General features: G+C 40.1%; 1 long non-coding RNA gene across 2 annotated transcripts in view; it reads left to right on the top strand.

Annotated features, from left to right (window-relative positions):
* The first annotated feature begins 511 nt into the window (after positions 1 to 511).
* LOC309392251 overlaps positions 512 to 19,073 on the top strand; it is a 64,914-nt gene continuing 46,352 nt past the window's right edge. For both annotated transcript variants that reach the window (XR_014175405.1, XR_014175406.1), the window contains exons 1-2: positions 512 to 598; positions 2,115 to 2,232. This is a non-coding gene — a long non-coding RNA (uncharacterized lncRNA). The remainder of the gene's footprint in view (positions 599 to 2,114; positions 2,233 to 19,073) is intronic.

The following is a 19,073-nucleotide window of genomic DNA, read 5'->3' as shown; positions in this document are numbered from 1 at the left end:
TTTGAATTACAACTCATAGCTAACTATTGGTTGATTATGGACTGAGAACTCTTACAGTGCCAGTTGTATTAAATTATTAAACAAGCATGTTTTTTCCCCCAGGATGATTAAAAATAAAACCATCATTAATATCTAGTCAATGCAGTTTATTAAATAATATTTTAAAATAATGGTGCACAAGGCAATCAAATATTAAGTTGACAATTTATGGGAACATACCACAAGTCATATATGAGTCTAGCATACAAAGCAATCAAATAAGAAGCAGGAAGTAATATATGGAAAGTTTTTTATATATAAAGATTAATGAAGGAAAGTGTTCAGTGAGTAGCACGCTCAATTCAATGAGGGAAATTTGAAGTAGAACTTCAGAGGAATGGGGGAAGTTTCCAGAGGTCTTCAGCTACAGACAGAAGAAGGAAGGAAGGAAGGAAGGAAGGAAGGAAGGAAGGAAGGAAGGAAGGAAGGAAGGAAGGAAGGAAAGGGAAGGAAGAGGAGGAGGGAGAGAAAGAACAAAGAAAGAGAAAAGAAAAGAAAGAAAGAAAGAAAGAAAGAGAAACACAGCATTGACACTTTCTACCACAGAGGGATCCATATGGTAAGTAGTATCATTTTTTGCATACTTTGCTTGAGAATTTCTGTAAAACAATGTTTGCAGATTGAAGTGTGAGAGAAAGAGAAGAAGAGAGAAAGGAATGCTTTTCCTCTTTGCAGTACTGAGTTGTGCTAGCACATAGTTCTGGTATTCAAATATTGGTGTTAGATGGATTCTCTAACTGGAAAAGAAAGTAGATATGGATGTCCCAACCAATAGATGTTTGCTAGCTGTTGGGATAGTCTGTTTCAAAGACATGCACACATAAAAGTAAATTAAAGGAATTGGAAACAATTCTCCTGTTCTACTTGTAACCAAAAGAGATTAGCTAAAGAGGCAAAGAGTTGTGTACATTGCTAGATTTGTTTCATGTTGAGCTTCAAAAAATTATTTATACCGGCCAATACTATATCTCTTTGAGTACTAAAATTATATAATGACCTAAAAATATCTTAAAACCTCTTGTTCAATATATAATTCTAAACTGTTTTCACTAAAATTGGCACTCAGATTTTGAACTCCCTCATACATAAATGTAATCATGATGGGATCAAAGCCCTGTCCCGATGCACACATAAAAGGGATGGGATTTTGATCTTATGGTTACGACCACTATCTTGATTTTTTTTTACCCTTCTAGAGACATTCCTGTTTTCTTTTTACTTATTGCTATGTCTCAAATAGTTAAAGTTGCAAATAATTTCTATTTTCCTTCACCCTTAGCTTCTTGTTTTTTAAACTGTTCTCTATATCTCCTCTTGATCTTATCTTTCTTATTAGCAAAGTTTGAGTATTACCAATGAATTTGATATGACAAGAATCTCAAAATTGTTTACTACCTGAGGGTTAGCATCGCATGAATGTTTCGTCTAAGTGTAGCTCTCTGCATATTCCACATCTGAACTGGAGTATTGGGCAGAGTTCCCACCTGGTAATGGGCAGTAAATTATTTCTTGCTTCCATTTTTTTTCCATCCCATAACTTTATCAATCTTTTATCAAGGCAGTGAGGAAGTGGGCACTGCATGAGAGACATCTGTGCTCTAGTAGAACAAAAAGAAATGTGATTAAATATTTGCTTTTTTTCAGCTCTCTTTAAACACAGCTCACAAACTTCATTTTGGGGGGGATGGTGGGGAATGAAACACAATGTACATTTTAGCACACTTCTAATTTTCCAGAAGTTCATAGGAAACAATTCCTGCATCATTTTCCCAGCCTTAAAGTTTATCATTTCCACTCTTGTTTAAGTAGCAGCTTGCAGGTCAAGCTGTTGTCTGGTACTCTGCTGATATCAGATTCATAAACTGTTGAAACTGCAATTGTCCCTTATGGATAACAGTCCTTATGTGATACAACTGCTGAAAGAAAACCAATATCCATTGCCACGCAAACTGAAACAAGCATCTATCACACTGTTTGTCCGAAGCAAAATGTTATGCTACCTAAATTGCTCTTTCTGGGAGGGGAAGCACAGGATATTGCCCATTCTGCCACTGAGATACTTCTATTGTTTCCAGTTGAAATACAATCTGGCCACCAGTGATATGGTGAAAAGATTGACATGGCCTTCAGCAGCATTTCCACATTGACAGTACTGGAGAGAATGGAGGCAAAAAGGAAAATGTTTCAAGAGAGGTAAGGAAAGTGAAGGATATAGGATGGTTGATGACAGAGAACATTGAGGAAAGGTCTGGGGGAGGCAGAAGAAATCAAGGTCCAGGTTTTTTTTTAATGTTTAAATACACAGAGAATGTGAAGCGTAATTGTTGATCTATTGAGTGGGTTACATAAGGATATATTTCTTCAATTAGTCTCATCAGAAGTGCATTGGCAGCCCAGTAATTTCAGCTCATATGGCCATGGTGAATGGTGATCAGAGCAGAGACATGATTCTTGCATAACACACATTAAACAAAAGGAGTGAAGAGATTAGTGCATAAAGAAGCCAAACATACTGCTAAATCTACAGCAGAACCTGAGCCAGTTGGTATGGGAAACACTAGTTTTTGATGTGTGTCAAGGAAGCATAGATAAAATTTGCAGTCTCAGTGAGCTGAGCATGATAACTTGCCATTTCAACCCTCCTGCAATGGTTAGTAGCCTGTATTTAAGAAAGTAAAGGTTCCCCTTGCATATATGTGCTAGTCGTCCCGACTAGTGCTGCTCATCTCCATTTCAAAGTTGAAGAACCAGCACTGTCCAAAGATGTCTCCGTGGTCATGTGGCTGGCATGACTAAATGCCAAAGGCACACTGAACGCTGTTATCTTTCCACCAAAATGGTCCCTATTTTTCTACTTCCATTTCTTACATGCTTTTGAACTGCTAGGTTCAAACTGGGAGAAGCTGGGACAAGTAACGAGTGCTCACCCCATTATGCAGCATTAGGAATTTGAACCACCAAAGTGCCGACTTTTCGATTGACAAGCTCAGCGTCTTAGCCACTGAGCCGCCGTGTCCCCTATTTATTGCCTGTATTTACATGGGAGAAACTGGAAGCATAGATGTTAATAGCATTATCTGGATATAGCCAAAATAATACAATTGGCAAAAATCTTCTGGTGTACTTTCTTCAAAACCAGTTTTCGAGGACTCAGTAGTTTTCGTTGATCCACTGTAAACAGAATAACAGATTAAAGGCCAAAGTGGCTGCCAAATAGCAATTTTCGTCCCCCAGTGCTTCTTTTTCTCAACACAAAAGAGAACAGAGAGAAAAATAAAATAAAAAGGGTTCTCTCTGGAAAAAATGGTCAAGGTGACTATTTTAGATTTGACAGCAACTAACTAAGTAAATGTATTTCCAAAGGATGTTACAGTTTTGGGAACTACCTGCTTTTCTTTCCCTTTAATTTTTTATTCTCCAAATAACAGTCACAACAGCGTTAACTAACAGTTATATTCCTAAAGCATTTTTAAAAAATAAAATAAAAGAACTTTTGCAAAAAGGAACGAAGAAAGCTCGGTGGTTTTCTCAGTCCATTAAAAATGATTTTGATGATGCATCCAGTGATTTCCAAATTGAGAAAAGAAGCTTTGGAACAAGTATAGCAACAATTAATATGCAACTCCTTATGTAGGTCTAAATGTTCATCAGAATTCTAATAAATCCTCAGTTCCCCATTGCATACATCACATTCAAAAATAACTACTAATACTGATAAATATCTCTCTATTATCCATTTACATCTTACATCTTTTTATGAAGTTCTGAAATTTTCTTCAGTTTTGATGATGCCACTTTTGAATGGCTTAAAAAATGTGAGGTATCTTTGTTTGTCTACACTCATAACAAGTTTGCCAAGACACAAGAAACTTATCCATAGTAGCTCTAAATTACACCATTGTGATAAATTAAACTGAATAGTACACTAGGGGCTTTCTTGGCTGCCCCCATGGACCCCAGTGAGGGAGGTCAGAAAAAACTCCAGGGAATGAGACTGAGATAATAGAGGGAGGATAGTGATAATCGTGGAGTCAACCAGCGGTGGGTTTCATATTTTGTTACCACTGATTCATGCCCCATGCACCTGCTCTCTTCACACATGCACGGCCACTTTGAGGGCACATGCACCCCTTTCGTGCATGTGCCCGGCTTTCCATGTATGCACTTTGCTCATGTGCCCGGCCTCAAAAACATGCCTAAATAGGATGGCATAGAGCTGGGGCAGGTGGGCAGGCCCACATGCGATGTCCACTAGCAGTTCGAGCGAACCAGTCTGAACCAGCTAAATACCACCTGTGGAGACAACTAATGTCATGCTGATGTAGTTCTCTACTGACCCTAGGGTTGGTGAAAGGCACTTAAAATAAGAGAAAGAAAAATGGCCCAGATTAAAGACCTCATTCAATTACTGTATATATCTGCTTTCATCAGCAACATCTCCTCAACTTATACTAGATATACTAAATCTTTTATTCAACACCCATAATGTCTACCTAGCTTGGCATAAAAAAAAATATTCTCGTTAGGAAGTATAGGGTAATCTCAAGTGAAAGGCGGCTATGTGGACTATGGATAAAAATGCAGAAGGCTATCTGGAGTTTGTAAGATAAACAATATTATGTTTTTTTTCTGGAGATTGTTATCTGCTCACTTATATTCAGAGGTGGTTGCTTTGAATGATGCTTTCCAGTTATAAGGTAGAAGGAGGGCTATTATTAAGAGAATGATTTGATCCTTGAAAAATAATTGGACCTCTCATGGAGGTGTGCTTTTTTTCTGCAATCTGATTCTTCCCATTTTTGAGAACAGGATAGAGTGAATGTACTTCCAGGCCTTTGTTAAAAGGGTACTCTGTCAGAATTTAGGAAATGTGACTTCTTTATGCAAGTGCTTGCCCACTGGAATGGCCTCCACCACCAGTGATCATACAGCTCCTGCCCTGGTGACAATTACAAAGTCAATGAATACTTGGATGTTTCCTAAGCTTTCGGACTGGGTACCATTGATCCCATATAGAATGTTTTGTTGTTACATAGTTTACCTTCTAGATGTTTATAAGTTTCTTTTTAAAACTGCTCGTACTTTATTTAAGCTGCCCAGAGTCGTTTGGAATAAAGTAGCCTCTAAATAGTATTAAATAAATTGCCAGCTAAAATCCAGAAAGGCACCAGGAGTACTTTTGATTCTTTCAGATTAGACTTTAGCTGTAAATATGTGTATAATATTTAAGAAGTGAAAGTATCTCTTTGATACTTGTTGCATGTCCATTTTACTACACATTGCAAGTGGGATATATTATATTGAAATACTGTGCATATAGACTAGATGGAGACAGAAAATATTATTGCATCCAAACAGGTTGTGAAGGAGGAATCACAATAACAGTATTTGTGTAAAATCTTCAATGGAAAATATATAGCAAAAGCAAGATCTATGTTATATGCTGCATTCATTTATTTTGTGAACACATCTAGAAATAAATGGAGAGGAAAAAGTTCACAGATATATCTAGTGACTGGTGACTATTGCTCTATTACTCTAATCTATAAATGGGCTCTGGATGAACTGCTCTTTTAACCACCACATTAAATTTAGTCTCCCTCTTAACAAAATCACATGTCTTTTCCTTGCTTTGCACATGCCAAGTGATAAGAAGCATCTACTCGGTTTTCAGTTACATACGGTAATTATTTCATGTTTTCCCCTTAACTAGCCCACCACTTCCCTCCAGACACTTAACAATGCAGCTAATCCTTGCTACATATATAACCTTTGCTTGTTGTGTTACTGCTTTTGTTTCAATTTCTACATAAAATCCTTGGTCAATCATTTAACAAAAGTAGAATTTGAAAAGGAACATGACTGAAGAAGGCTCCCCAGTCCTCATCTTTCTTCTGTAAGGCATATCAGCTACAGTTAAATGGCTTTAAAACAAAAGCTGTGTTTTCAAAAGATCTAAAAATGGGAATTGGATTATTAATGGACAGATGTTTGAGCAGGTGGCCTGTTTTATCTATTTTGGGGGTGATTTTTATTCAAGTGACAATTGGAAAGCTCTCCTTTTTTTATGCTACTCAGAAGGTGCAAATAAGTATTGTAGTTGTTCTATCTCCCATACAGGAGGAGCACAATATGTTCCAGCTGCTATCAAGCTATTTGTGTCCAAGTCCCTTTATGGAATGGAACTAAGATACAGTCAGTTTTACTTGAAACCCATTCAGCTATGTTTTTAAGGAAAACATTTTATGAAGTACTATGCCTTCAAAAAGTTCACACTTGTCTGGGGCTATCATCTCTGCTTATATAAGGTTTGTCCCTTCCCTATTTTCAAGTTGTATATAATCTGGCTGCAGACCAGAAACTACTGCACAGTGGATATTTTCTCCAGATCTTTTGAAGAATAGGAGATGACTGAGCAAATGATATGCTAAAACAGGATTTTACAGACTTGGGAATCAGGAAAACCAATAGCAGGATAGAGCAGTTCTTTCAAGAATAGCAGGGAGTTGTTGTTTAACTCCAATGTCCAAACAATTCATTATTTTTAGTCCTAATTAGGAGCCAATATTATCTATCTTTCCTGTGGCACCCTTTTATTTACTGGACAATGATGACTTTCCTTTAAGTCTTCTTTTTTATACATTAAATATCCCAAGATCCTTCAGTCTGTCCTTGTATGACACATCCTCAAGTTGTTGTATCAGCTTTGTAACAGGCCATTGAATTTCTTTCAGCCTGCCATTATTTATCTGGAAATGTGGTGCTTCCTGGAAATGTGATAAAATGATTGCTTAATGAATAACAGAGTCATTACATTTCTAATTTTAGTAATTCTCTTTTCTTAAATGGTTTTAAGCACTGATGAAGTTTGTTGTACAAGCTGAGCAAAGACACATTCTACTCTTTGAGGTTCTACTGTTATCTAATTGTGATAGAACTAATCCAAAAAAAAATTCCTTTACTAACTCCAGAATTGCAGAAGCCTTCAAGCATATAATCGTAGAAGTGAAATGTTAGCAATTTCTTGACATTTAATTATATTTATTCCTGTCAGAAAACAACAACTACATTATTTTTGCACTATAAGATGCACCCCACCCCCCAAATAAAAGTGGGTGGAAATGTCTGTGCATCTTATAAAGTGGATATTGTGGCAGGGGGGAAGAAGGATTGGTGTGTCTGTCACCACTGCTGCCTGTCACCGCTGCCACCATTCACCGCTGCCAGAAAATGCTGCAGCCTTTGCTGCCAAGCAACTGATCAGTGGTTGGATTGGTCAATTGGAATATTGCCAATCACCTGTTCTAGGTGGCAGGGATTACCGCCAATTGCTGCCAATCACCACTGCCGATTGTCACCGATTGCCACTAATTGCTGCTGATTGCCACCGATCATTGCTGCCATATGGGGATCACTGCTGCCACCACCTATCACCAATTCCACCAATAGCCGCCACCACCATTCACCATTTCAATGGTGGCAGTGGTGACAGGCAGCAACAGTGATTGGCAGCGATCAGCAGTGATAGGCGGTGGCGATCGGCAGCAGCAAATGGTCAATGGTGGTGGCAATAGGCGGCAGTGGCAGCAATCTAAACTCCTAGAACAGTTGAACTGCAGTATTTTGGGAGATTGATCCAACTGCCAATCAGCTGCTCGACAGCAAAGGCTCCCATGTTCTCCAGCGGTGGCAGCAGCTCAGCTCAGTTGACCGGTGATGGATGCAACAGAGCGGAACCCTGACGAGCCACGTGCTGGGGCTGTGATAACATGCTGAAGCTGATCAGGCTCTTTGTTGTTTGCTGCAAGGATGCTAGCCAGTTGAATACCAGATGGATGCTGGGAGGCAGAGGCAGAATTTTTTCTCGTTTTCCTCCTCTAAAGCTAATGTCCATCTTATGGTCTGGTGCATCTTGTAGTGAAAAAAATACAGTAGTTAGTTCACCAAACATCCTCAGCTATCCTGATGTCTCTGAGAACCACAAACTTTTTTTGTGATTCAATCTTCAAGTGTCTTTCAAGTGGGCTTTTTGTTTTTAAAATGTATAGTTTTAGTTCTCTTTTGACTCTTTTTTCACCTGAGATTCTTTGTTTAAAACAAGAGTCAAAATCTTATGTCTCAAGGCACGTACACCATGGCATAAAAAGAATTGTGCAGAGTCACTCTAGTACTGCTAGTGCTAGTACTGCTGGCAAAGTAATCTTAATTTTCTCTAATAATTCTAGAGAAAGGAAAGAATATCAAATATATGGGAAATAATCATTTTAACCATATTATATTGAATTGAATAATTTAATTTATTTCACAGGTACATGTCCATTTTCATTTGCTTGACTCTTCCTTTGTCAAACTGTGGACTAGTTATGAAATTCAAAAACACAATATAATATGTGGTGATTTAGTCTTGTCTACCCTGTGGTCCCATGGTGCTTTCTTTATAGACCTCTCTAAAAATCATGCCCTATGAGTGAAAACTGGCCTGAAGACTGTAGAAAAAAGTCTAGCAAAACTTAGACTCAACACAATAGAAGTAAAAGAATTGTCCCACAACAAGCAAAAATGTATATGTTACATGCCATCTAGAACCTATAGCTGCATGCTGCTGATGCTTTGTGATGTTACTAGCTGTGAGAACTTTAAGATCAGAAAAGGACTTCAGATAACAAAAGGACTTTATTGGTTATGAAATTTATTTGCTGCCCATCTTGTGTCAAATGACTGGTGGTGCAGGGGTTGTACGGTACTGCCCACAGCTGGAGTTCAGTCCTGATGGGGCTCAGAATTGACTCAGCCTTCCATCCTTTTGAGGTCAGTAAAATGATCACTCGGATTTTTGGAGGCAATATGAAAATCATGCTTCTACATTATACTTACCCAGACAGTGCTGCAAAGCACTGCGAGGTGGTATATAACAACAATGCTATTGATGTTGCTAAATATATTCACTTATACAATTATAAAATATAAATTAAATTACATCAACTATAGTTAATGTGTTTTTGTTTCTCTTACTTTACCTTCTTTGTCCTCATGGTAATGCTTATGGCCTTGTGTTTTTTAAAATATATTTTTATGACAAAGTTTGTAGAGAAATTACAGCAAAAACATGTTCAGAGCTTAGGCTCCTAAAATTGCAGGCTCCTGGCCTATACAGATCATACTGTCAGCTTTTGACTCAAAACTTTATAGGCCAATAGAAGACTTCAGAGGGACAAGGAAGTACAACTTGTACTCATAAATATTCCTCTCTTCAGTAGTTGCAAGTTTGGTAGGCAATTTGGATCATAACATGTAGGCAAAAGTAATCTCAATTCCCCTAGACCAGCATTGACGCAAATTGCTGTATGCATTTAATTGCTCAGCAAAGTAATGAAACTACACATTTATCTGCTGCCTACATAAAACAGAAAAAAAGGCAACTATATACAGTATTTGTTCTGGGAATATAGGACTGAGTGGGTTAGGTTTAAACATAATTGGCAGCCCAGATGTCAGATTTGTAAAATATGGATTTTTGGCAAAGTATATTTTTGAATATCAGCTGGATTTTGTATTGTTGTATTTCAGAAGCCACATCAAGGATGGATATTTTTTATTGCAATTTCTACTTAGAATTTGCTTTTGGGAAGAAAAACAAAAACTCTGAAGTTGATTTATTCATAATGAAATGAGTCTATTAAAGTGCCAAAGACTGAGAAATGACTGCTCCTTGTAAGCTCATCAAACTGTTTTACTTACACCACATTGTGTTTCATTTTAAAGGGAGATTAATTGGAAGGGATTATTTATAGTCAGTGTCTTCAGATGGCCTAATTGTGATTTAACTTGCTTATTTAAAGTGCTTTTTAAGATGGGTAGGTGGAAAGCTGATTAATTAAAACTACATCTGTCTTTATTCTAACATGTGTAGATAATTTATAAATAACTTAGTATCTATTTTTGATACATTCACTTTTGTCAGGATTAAGAGAAAAAGTATAATATTCATGACAAAAATCAAATCTGGCATTTTGAAAAAATTCAACATTTTTATTTTAGTCCTATCAAGAAATGCTAGCTATTATTTCAATAATCTTGGCATTATTAAGCTTGTTGAAAGTTTTGGATATAAAGATTAGATTAAACTTTTCAAGAAGCGGGTTTGGACTTCTTAATATTTAAAATGTAATGTGCTGAAAACGTAGGCTGAACTGTTCCTTGAATAATCTGAGATGTGGAACAATGCTTTTGTGTATAGTAAACGGTAAACATTCATAGAAATTTAAGTTTTGTTTTTGTTTCTTCTGGCAATCAATTATAGATAAAATCAAGTGATGTACATGCATACTTAAGTAAATTAGTAATGATTTTTTGCAAATCTCAAACTGGGATTCAAGAAACTGAATTTTTAAACATTTACATTATGAGACATAGGGCTACGGTGCTATTAAAAAGATAATTCCTCCATCTCTGTCTTCATCTGTTCTCTGAAGATGCAATTTCCATGATTTTGAGAGGCCCAAAGGTAGAAAAGGCTCTATAAAGCAAGCTTGAGGATCTTTGTTTTCTAAAATTGTATGTGCATTCATGTTTGTGTAATCATTAAAAAAATAGTTCTAAATCTACACTTGGAAATAAAGCAATCACTATATTATAGTAGAACTGAAATTCAGTGCTTCAGGATATGAATTGTTACTAGTTGAGTGAAATCTCTTTTGTAAATAAGGAGTTTTAAAATAAAAAATCCAGAAAAGTGAAAGCTGAGTTAATGAGGAAAGTGTTCTGCAGTTCTGACCTTTCTTTTGTTAGAATTTGTCAAATAAAACAAGCCACTTGAAATAAGGATTGGTCTTCTATTGTAATTAGGAACTGGCAAATCTGTCGATTCCAAATCCTTCTTTCTTCCCTTTGTTTTTATGCTTCATGAATCTTGTAAGTTAAATGGTGTTCATAGAAGTTCTCAAAGAACTTGGATTGAAAATGGATTGCATCATTAAATAAAATATTGATTTTTTTCTAAATTCAGCTTCTTTCTTGGAAGGTGATGTAAAAGTGGAAAGAAAACAATAGGAATCCCATCAGGAAATGCCATGCTTGATAGCTTACAATTGTCTCATGCAACCTGGAAGAAAATGTTGATTAAAGTTGAGATGTCAAATATGCACAGCAAACCAGATTGAAGATTTCATGGTGGCAACAATGGAGGTTTTAATGGTGCTGGAATCTACTCAGGGCTACAGTGGTAATTCCAAGCCCATCTAGTTCCATAGAAGAACTACAGTAGAATGCTTAATAGTTGATGCTTCTCTTAATTCCGGGGCACCCAAAGTGCTCCTATATAGGTATAGTAATGAATAACTTGTACAAAATGTATTTGTTGATATAAAAATTCAGTTGTTAGCCATAGTTTGAGGCTAAGCATATTACATGAAGGAATATCCATTTATCACAAATATATAGGAGGCGCTTTGTCTCAGTGGCTTAATGATGCTGGAGATCTCAGATCCAGTGGTTCAAGTCCTAGCACTATGTGGCAAGGCGAGAGTCTGTCACTTACTTCAGATTTGGTGCACCTAACAGTTTGAATGCATGCTCTATGCAAATAAATAGATAGATATCACTTTGCTGGGACAACAAGCTAGTATTCTGTGCAGGCAGTCAGATTCCTGATGGTTCTGAACCTCCCCAGTTGCAGCGTTTGCTTGTTAGGCAACTCTGGGAAGGGAGGAGGCCTTGGATGATGCCGCACTCATCTTTCTTTCTGGTGTGAAGCCAGCTCATCTTCCTGTGTGCACTTTGGGAGGCATTCAAGCATGTCCTATAACAGGACTGGTACCTTGCCAAGCCAAACTACTACTCTGTGATAGTATTGTGATCTCTTGGCTACTGTAACAATGCCATACACTAATAACAATCACAAATATATAATTATATGGCTGTGATCCAATTTGCTCAATGATTTATATATATAAAAAAACATTGTTCTTGTTTTTACATCAAATCTAACTCACATTTCAACTGGTATGTGTGCAGATGGTTGTTTTAAATGACCACTCTATAGCCAAGGAGAAGTCAGGAACTAACTACATATTATAGCAGCCATCTGCACTTTCTGATGTTCTTTAATGTCTATAGCTGCTATAGGAACACTTTGTAGAAGATCACAATACATGGAAAATTGAGTTCCTTCTTAACTTCCCATTATAATTTCTCAAAAAATAGCTGCCTTCCAGAGCTATGTATGGCAATGAAACAGGATCTTATTAATGCCAATGAATCTCTACTCCCTCCACAATTGTAGTTATGGGGAAGGGGATTTTCCAAAAGTCTATGTCTGGGAGTCATGGAAAAGAAAAAACAGAAGATAACCATGACAAGCTGCTTCTATATAGCTGCCAAGAAGACTGCAGAGGTGGCTGAGGCTTAATGGGAGACAAGCTCAACCTGAGAGTTCTTTTCTTTCTGTCGTAGAACCACTATTGTAGAATTTCTCATAATGATCCCCCCCCCCCATACCTCATTGTTCAGAAAATATTCAGAATGTTAAATGTACAAAATATAGTTTGGATTTCAAAATGTTCCTTTTACAACATAAACAACTTCCTATTTGTCTTGAAATTGAAAGAAACATGAGAAAGAGAGAGATAGAGATGCATATTTATTTAACTCCAGTTAACCTTTTATTTCAGACAATAACAGAAAAGAAGGATCATTTCAATGCAACTCCACAGTCATATTTTAATCCATTGCTTTGTCAGGCCATTTTTTTCATGTAACAATCTTTTTTCTTCTTCTCTCCCAAAACCAATACTGTCAGATATCAAAAAGTAATTGTGCAATTGAAATGTCACCCTGTCAAACTATATAATATGATGGCACCTGTTAGACTTAGATTGTCGTGCTTCTATGTGCCTTTTTGGCATTCTCAGGGTCCCTAATGGCTACTCTCATGAATAGAGACCCCAGTTCCTCTCTTCACCAATGACGTGTAACCAGTTGGTAGGTCTCACTGATTCTCCATGACTCTGACAAGACGACAGGTGTAGCAGTCTCTCAGAAACCATCCATTCCCTTTTCACAAAACCCATTAACTAGCACAGCAGGGTTTTTCTCCTCTTAAACATATTAGAATTCCAAACTCTACAGATGACTTCAGGGAGGAAGAAAAAGAAGGAAAGAGGAAACTTGGAGAAAGCACTAAGAGAGGATAATGATATTTTTACCTTGGAAAACTTCGCAAAGATGAAAATAGCCTGTCTTTCACGACTGGCAATATTAAAGAATGAGCCCAGATGGTAGCAGCAAATTATACATGCATTATGCAGCTCTTTTTCTTCTCTGAACATATTGTAGTTGAAACTAATGTACAAATTCTATGGGTTTATGCAGCAGTTGAGCAAAGATTTCAAGCTTTCAACAGTAGGAGTAATAACACAATGCTAGTTGTTAGATATTTGTACTAACTGCAGTGGTTTCCACCAAGGTCCTCTGTTCTGGCAGGAACAGAGGTTTAATCCTATTGGTGGAAGTGTCTGACAGCTCCCTATAAAAGGGCTGCTGTCAGACTCAACCATCCCTGGATTGTTCTCACTTGTTGTAGTTAATAAAGAGCTGTTGTTACTGATAAGCCTGTGTGTACCTATCCATTACCCAATCAAACACTAGTGACGAAGATGGGATTGGAGGGCAGCTAGGCGAACCAAAAAGGGCATTGCAATCCAGGAAGTACATCCAGCCCAGAGCTCAGAGCGGCTTCGAGCAGCCATTTTTGAGCAGCAAACTCAAAACACCCTCGGAACACAAAATGGCGATGAATGCCCCACCAACTCCGTATGACCCAGTCACCGAGCACTGGGACTCGTACATGCTACAGTTTGACTGTTTCCTCGAGGCAAATGACCTCATGGGCATTTCTGAAGGGCGTAAGAAGAACATGTTCCTCAGATACGGTGGCTGGGAAGTGTTTGAGATGGCGAAAGACCTCTCTGAGCCGACACTGCTCCAATCAGTTGCCTGGTCCGTGCTAAAGCAGATGCTTAGGACTCATTACTCACCCAAGCTGTCCAAGCATGTTTGCTGGCATGAATTCAACATCAGAAATCAGAAGGAGGGCAAGTCGATAAATGAGTATGTTGCTGCACTCTTCAAGGCCACAGCATACTGCGAATTTTGAGACCTAGATGAGCTGATTCTGGACCGCATAATTTGCAGCATACAGGACATTAATTTAAAGAGGATGTTATTCACTAAATCTAACCTCACTGTGCAGATTGCCTTGGACGAAGCCGGGGTGTCAGAATCAGCTGTCAAATTGACTGAGACTCTGCAGCGCCAAAGAGCACAACAAGATGCGCGGAAAAGCACACAGGTACATCGCGAGGCCACAGAGCCTGAGAGTTCAGAAGGAGAAGAAGATGACAGCTGCCGCATGCGCAGTAGCCGCGCCCAGCCAGGGGACAAATTTAAACAGCGTCTCCCACCTTGCGCGAGCTGTGGAAGAGGCCATGCCAGAGTGGCTTGCCATTTTGGTGACACAACCTGTCAGTGCTGCAAGTGAAAGGGGCACATTGCCAAGGTGTGCTGGCCACTGCCTGGCAGCCTAGAAGTGCACCAAACCGTCAACAGAGGCCTAGCCAAGGGGCCTGGCAGAAGCCACCACGGTGCTCAGAGGGCGACGACAGAGTCACTCACCACACATCACTCGGCCAAGTCCGCGCCCGGCAGCCAAAAAACCTGAAGGTTGCAGTCCTCATCGAGGACTCCCCATGTGAGTTGGAGATTGACACCGGGTCATCACTGACCATCATACCATGGTCTACCCTGAAGCAGGCTATCCTTAGCCTAAAGAAGCAGCATCTTTGCACCCCTGACAACCACCTACACGATTACCATGGAAACCGGGTCACCATCGTAGGCCAAGGCACCTTCCAGGTGAAATTCAAACAGTTCAGCAGAAAACTCCCAGTGACTGTGCTTAGCGGCAACCTGCAGAACCTCCTAGGGCTAGATTGGTTCCAAGCCCTGGGCCTAGAGGTGACCGGTATCAATTCCTTGAAAGACGACGGCGCTGAGGCCATCTTTAAGGAGTTCGAGGACATCTTTGGCACCAGTCTGGGTAAGTATGTGGGGACTCCAATTTCCTTTAGTTTGGACCCCAACATAGCTCCAATAAGGCTAAAGCCCAGGAGAGTACCTTTTGCTCTCCGCCCCAAAATTGACAGGGAAATTAACAAGCTCGTAGGACAGGGAATCCTAGAGCCGGTCGATCACTCACACTGGGAGACCCCTATAGTGACACCTGTCAAATCTGATGGGTCTGTCCACATCTGCGCAGACCACAAATGCACAATTAATAAAGCGCTACAACAAAGCGCCTACCCTGTACCCATTGTACAGCACCTCCTTCATTTGTTAGGCCCCGGAAATTTTTTTGTTAAATTGGACATGGTGCATACCAACAATTGCCTGTAGATGGCGCTACGGTGGAGGCCCAAACCATTGTGATGCACAGGAGTGCATTCAAATGTCACCACCTGCAATTTGGCATTAGTATCGACCCTGGACTGTTCCAAAGCATCATAAAACAGCTTTTGCAGGAGATTCCAGGAGCCGTCCCCTATTTTGACAGTATCTTGGTATCGGCTGCAAATGAGGCACAATTTTTAAAATGTGTGCAAACAGTTTTGCTCGAATTAGAGACATAGGCCTCCGTTTCAAAAAAGAGAAATGCCAAATTGACATGCCAAGGGTTGAATTCCTAGGGTACCTAATCGATGGCTATGGGATTCACCCGACCACACAAAAAATCAAAGCTATTCAGGACGCCCCCACACCTCGCAATCAAACCAAGGTGCAGGCATTCCTCGGGCTCCTTAATTTTTGCAGCATCTTTCTGAAACAGAAAGCCACCGTTGATGAGCCCTTACACGTCTCTTAGCTAAGAACACGAAGTGATCCTGGGGCAAAGCCGAGGCTGCCGCATTTGCCATGGTAAAATGACTCCTGTCAGCGGATTCCTTCCTTCTGCAGTACAGCCAAACCCTGCCATTGGTGCTGACCTGCGATGCTTCACCGTTCGGCGTCAGCACCGTCCTCAGCCACCACATGCCCAATGGAACCGAAGCCCCTATTACATTTTACTCCAGGACCTTTTCCGCCGTAGAGCGGAACTACAGCCAGTTGGACCGTGAGGCTTTGGCTGCAGTGGATGGATTAAAAAGGTTCCATGAGTACCTTTATGGATGGGACTTCGAACTGGTTATGGACCACAAGCCTTTCTTGGGCTAACTGGCTGGGGACTGACCTACCCCAGTGTCGGTATCACCCCTATCAGATGGACCATCTTCCTAACTGTCTACTCCTACCGCCTCATCGACCAACCAGGCTCCACTTTGGGGCATGCTGATGGTCTCAGCTGCTGTCTGCTGCCTGAACTTCTTGCTCACCCTATCCCCGAGACTCCAGTCCTCCTCATTGACTACCCAGAGACTGGGCCTGTCTCGTCCACTGACGTTGCCCGTCACTCTGCTAAGGATTCCACCATCAAGCAAATTTTGAACTGGGGGTGGAGGGGGTGGCCCAAGGGGCCTGTTGGGGCTGATTTTAAAATGTATTTTACTAAACGTGATGAGTTATCAGTTGTAAATGGCTGTTTACTGTGTGGGGACCGGGTTGTTGTTCCATCCAAACTGCGCATTGCAGTATTAGGGGCTTTACACATAGGGCATCCTGGAATTGTCAAGATGAAGTATTTGGCTAGGAGTTATGTGTGGTGGCCTAACATGGACAGGAAGATCGAAGAATAGGTAGCTACCTGCACACCATGCCAGGTGTCCAAACCAGCTCCTCCCGAGGCGCCTGCTAAGGAGTCGGAGCGACCTCAAGCACGATGGTCTAGGGTGCTCATTGATTTTGTTCATGACCAGACATTCTTAGTTGTTGTGGATGCTTACTTGAAGTGGTTAGAGGTAGTCCTGGTGACCTCTACAATGGCAGAAGCGGTCATCAAGGTGCTACAGAGACTTTTCTCCACGCACAGCCTGCTCGACATCTTGGTCTCAGACAAAGCGCCCCAATTCATGACCATGCAATTTGAGACCTTCCTATCAGCTCAGGGAATCAGGCATGCCCTGGTCGCGCCATTCCATCCGGCCTCCAATAATCAGGCAGGGAGAATGGTGAAATCTGCAAAAGAGGCCCTCTCTAGGATGGGCCCAGGAGATTGGCAAACACAGATTGACCATTACTTTCTAATTCAGCACATCACACCCAGTGCCACTATTGGGAGAAGCCCTTCCGAGCTTCTCATGGGTCACCGGCTAAGATCCCACTTAGACTGGCTACACCCCAATTATTCTGCCTCATCGCCCCCAGACTCCACAAGCAAGATTCGGACTTTTAGTGTAGGAAATTCGGTATACGCCCACAACTATGCCGGGGGAACTCTGGATTCCTGCCTTGCTCTTACCTCCTGGAGCTCGAGGACAGTAGGAATTGGAGAAGGCATATTGACCAACTCCGTGGCTGCCTCTCCAACTCCACTCTTAGACAACCAGAGGTAACTCCTGCACGAGTTAGCCAAAGCCCTACCTAAACGGAGCAAATGCCTACTCCTTCCACAGCCAGCTGAAGCCCGAGGGTACCAGGAAACTTATCTGGTTTTGTTGCAGCCCGTAGTGAGGTCCGAGTGAACCGGCTCCAGAAGCTCCAGACGCAGGCTGTGAAAGGTTCCAGGAGCTTCCACCAAGCGGAGCTGTGGAGCAAACAGGTCCATCCGACCTGTCCAAGGAAACCCCTCCTACTGAACTGTGCAGGTCAGGGAAAGCTACCAAAAAGCCCGCCTACCTGCGTGACTACGTTACCAGTAGGACTGTTCCATCTAAGAGGGGAGGGGTGTTAAATACTTGTACTAACTGCAATGGTTTCCACCAAGGTCCTCTTTTCCAGTGGGAACAGAGGTTTAATTTTATTGGTTGAAGGGTCTGACAGCTCCCTATAAGAGGGCTGCTGTCAGACTCAACCTTCGCTGGATTGTTCTCACTTGTACTTAATAAAGAGCTGTTGTTACCGTTAAGCCTGTGTGTGCCTATCCATTACCCAATATAACACTAGCAACACCTTGCTAGTTTCACAACACCTTGTACTATTAAAAACGCAGAGATACTAGGAATAACTTTCAATATGCCTCTTTGATTGGCCCTTTCATCTTTTTAAGGACTCTGTTATAAAGTCTGGAGTTTTTCTCTAGCAGACCTGTGTAACTTTTCCCTGTTTGTTTACTTATTTATTTATTGCATTTATATGCCACCCTATCAAGGCAACAGGCCATATATATGCCGTAAGATTAATATATACTGTAAGATTATATATATTAAGATTAATATATACTGTAAGATTAAAAAAATGTATGAATAGTGTAAAATACTTATATTTTTAAGCTTCATCATTCAGTTGATTTAGATCAAGTACTTTGCTATATAATTGCTGGATGGTTGGATAGATATGAGATGATGGTGGATACACTTGTATATGTAAAAAGTTGGAAATGTGTGCGTTTTGTGAGATGAGGACAGGAACAAAAATGCTCCTTCCTGGCTTGATGCCTGCCAGAATCCACCCATTGTGACTTTTGGCTGAGCCTACCAATGGTGTATCTTTCCTGATGAAAGAGACTTCATTGCTTTTTCATGACATGCTCTATCATATCACATGCCATGTTCATCTAAAGTAACTATTATTGGAGGGAAGGGAGAATGGAGTGGAAAAGATGGCATAATTTTATATATAAATAATCTGGGAGATTAATTTAACTGTATTTGAAATATATACAAATTTTAAATAAATGCTTTGTAAAATAGATACATTAAGTGTGTTGATAAGATATGCAGTGGATGTAATCCAACCAGATGTTTCCTTTCTTTTAGGAATTTGTTATCTTTGTTATTCAAATTGAAAGAGCACTCAAGCAAATTGGTGTTTTGGTGCTATCAACAAATTGTTGGTGCAATTAACAGATGGCAACTAGTTAGAATTTATCCATCCACATACTCAGATTA

The sequence above is a fragment of the Natrix helvetica genome (genome assembly GCF_964273705.1).
Source record: "Natrix helvetica genome assembly, chromosome: 4".
NCBI classification, from domain to species: Eukaryota; Metazoa; Chordata; class Lepidosauria; order Squamata; family Natricidae; genus Natrix; species Natrix helvetica.
This window is presented reverse-complemented; position numbering and strand designations above follow the sequence as displayed.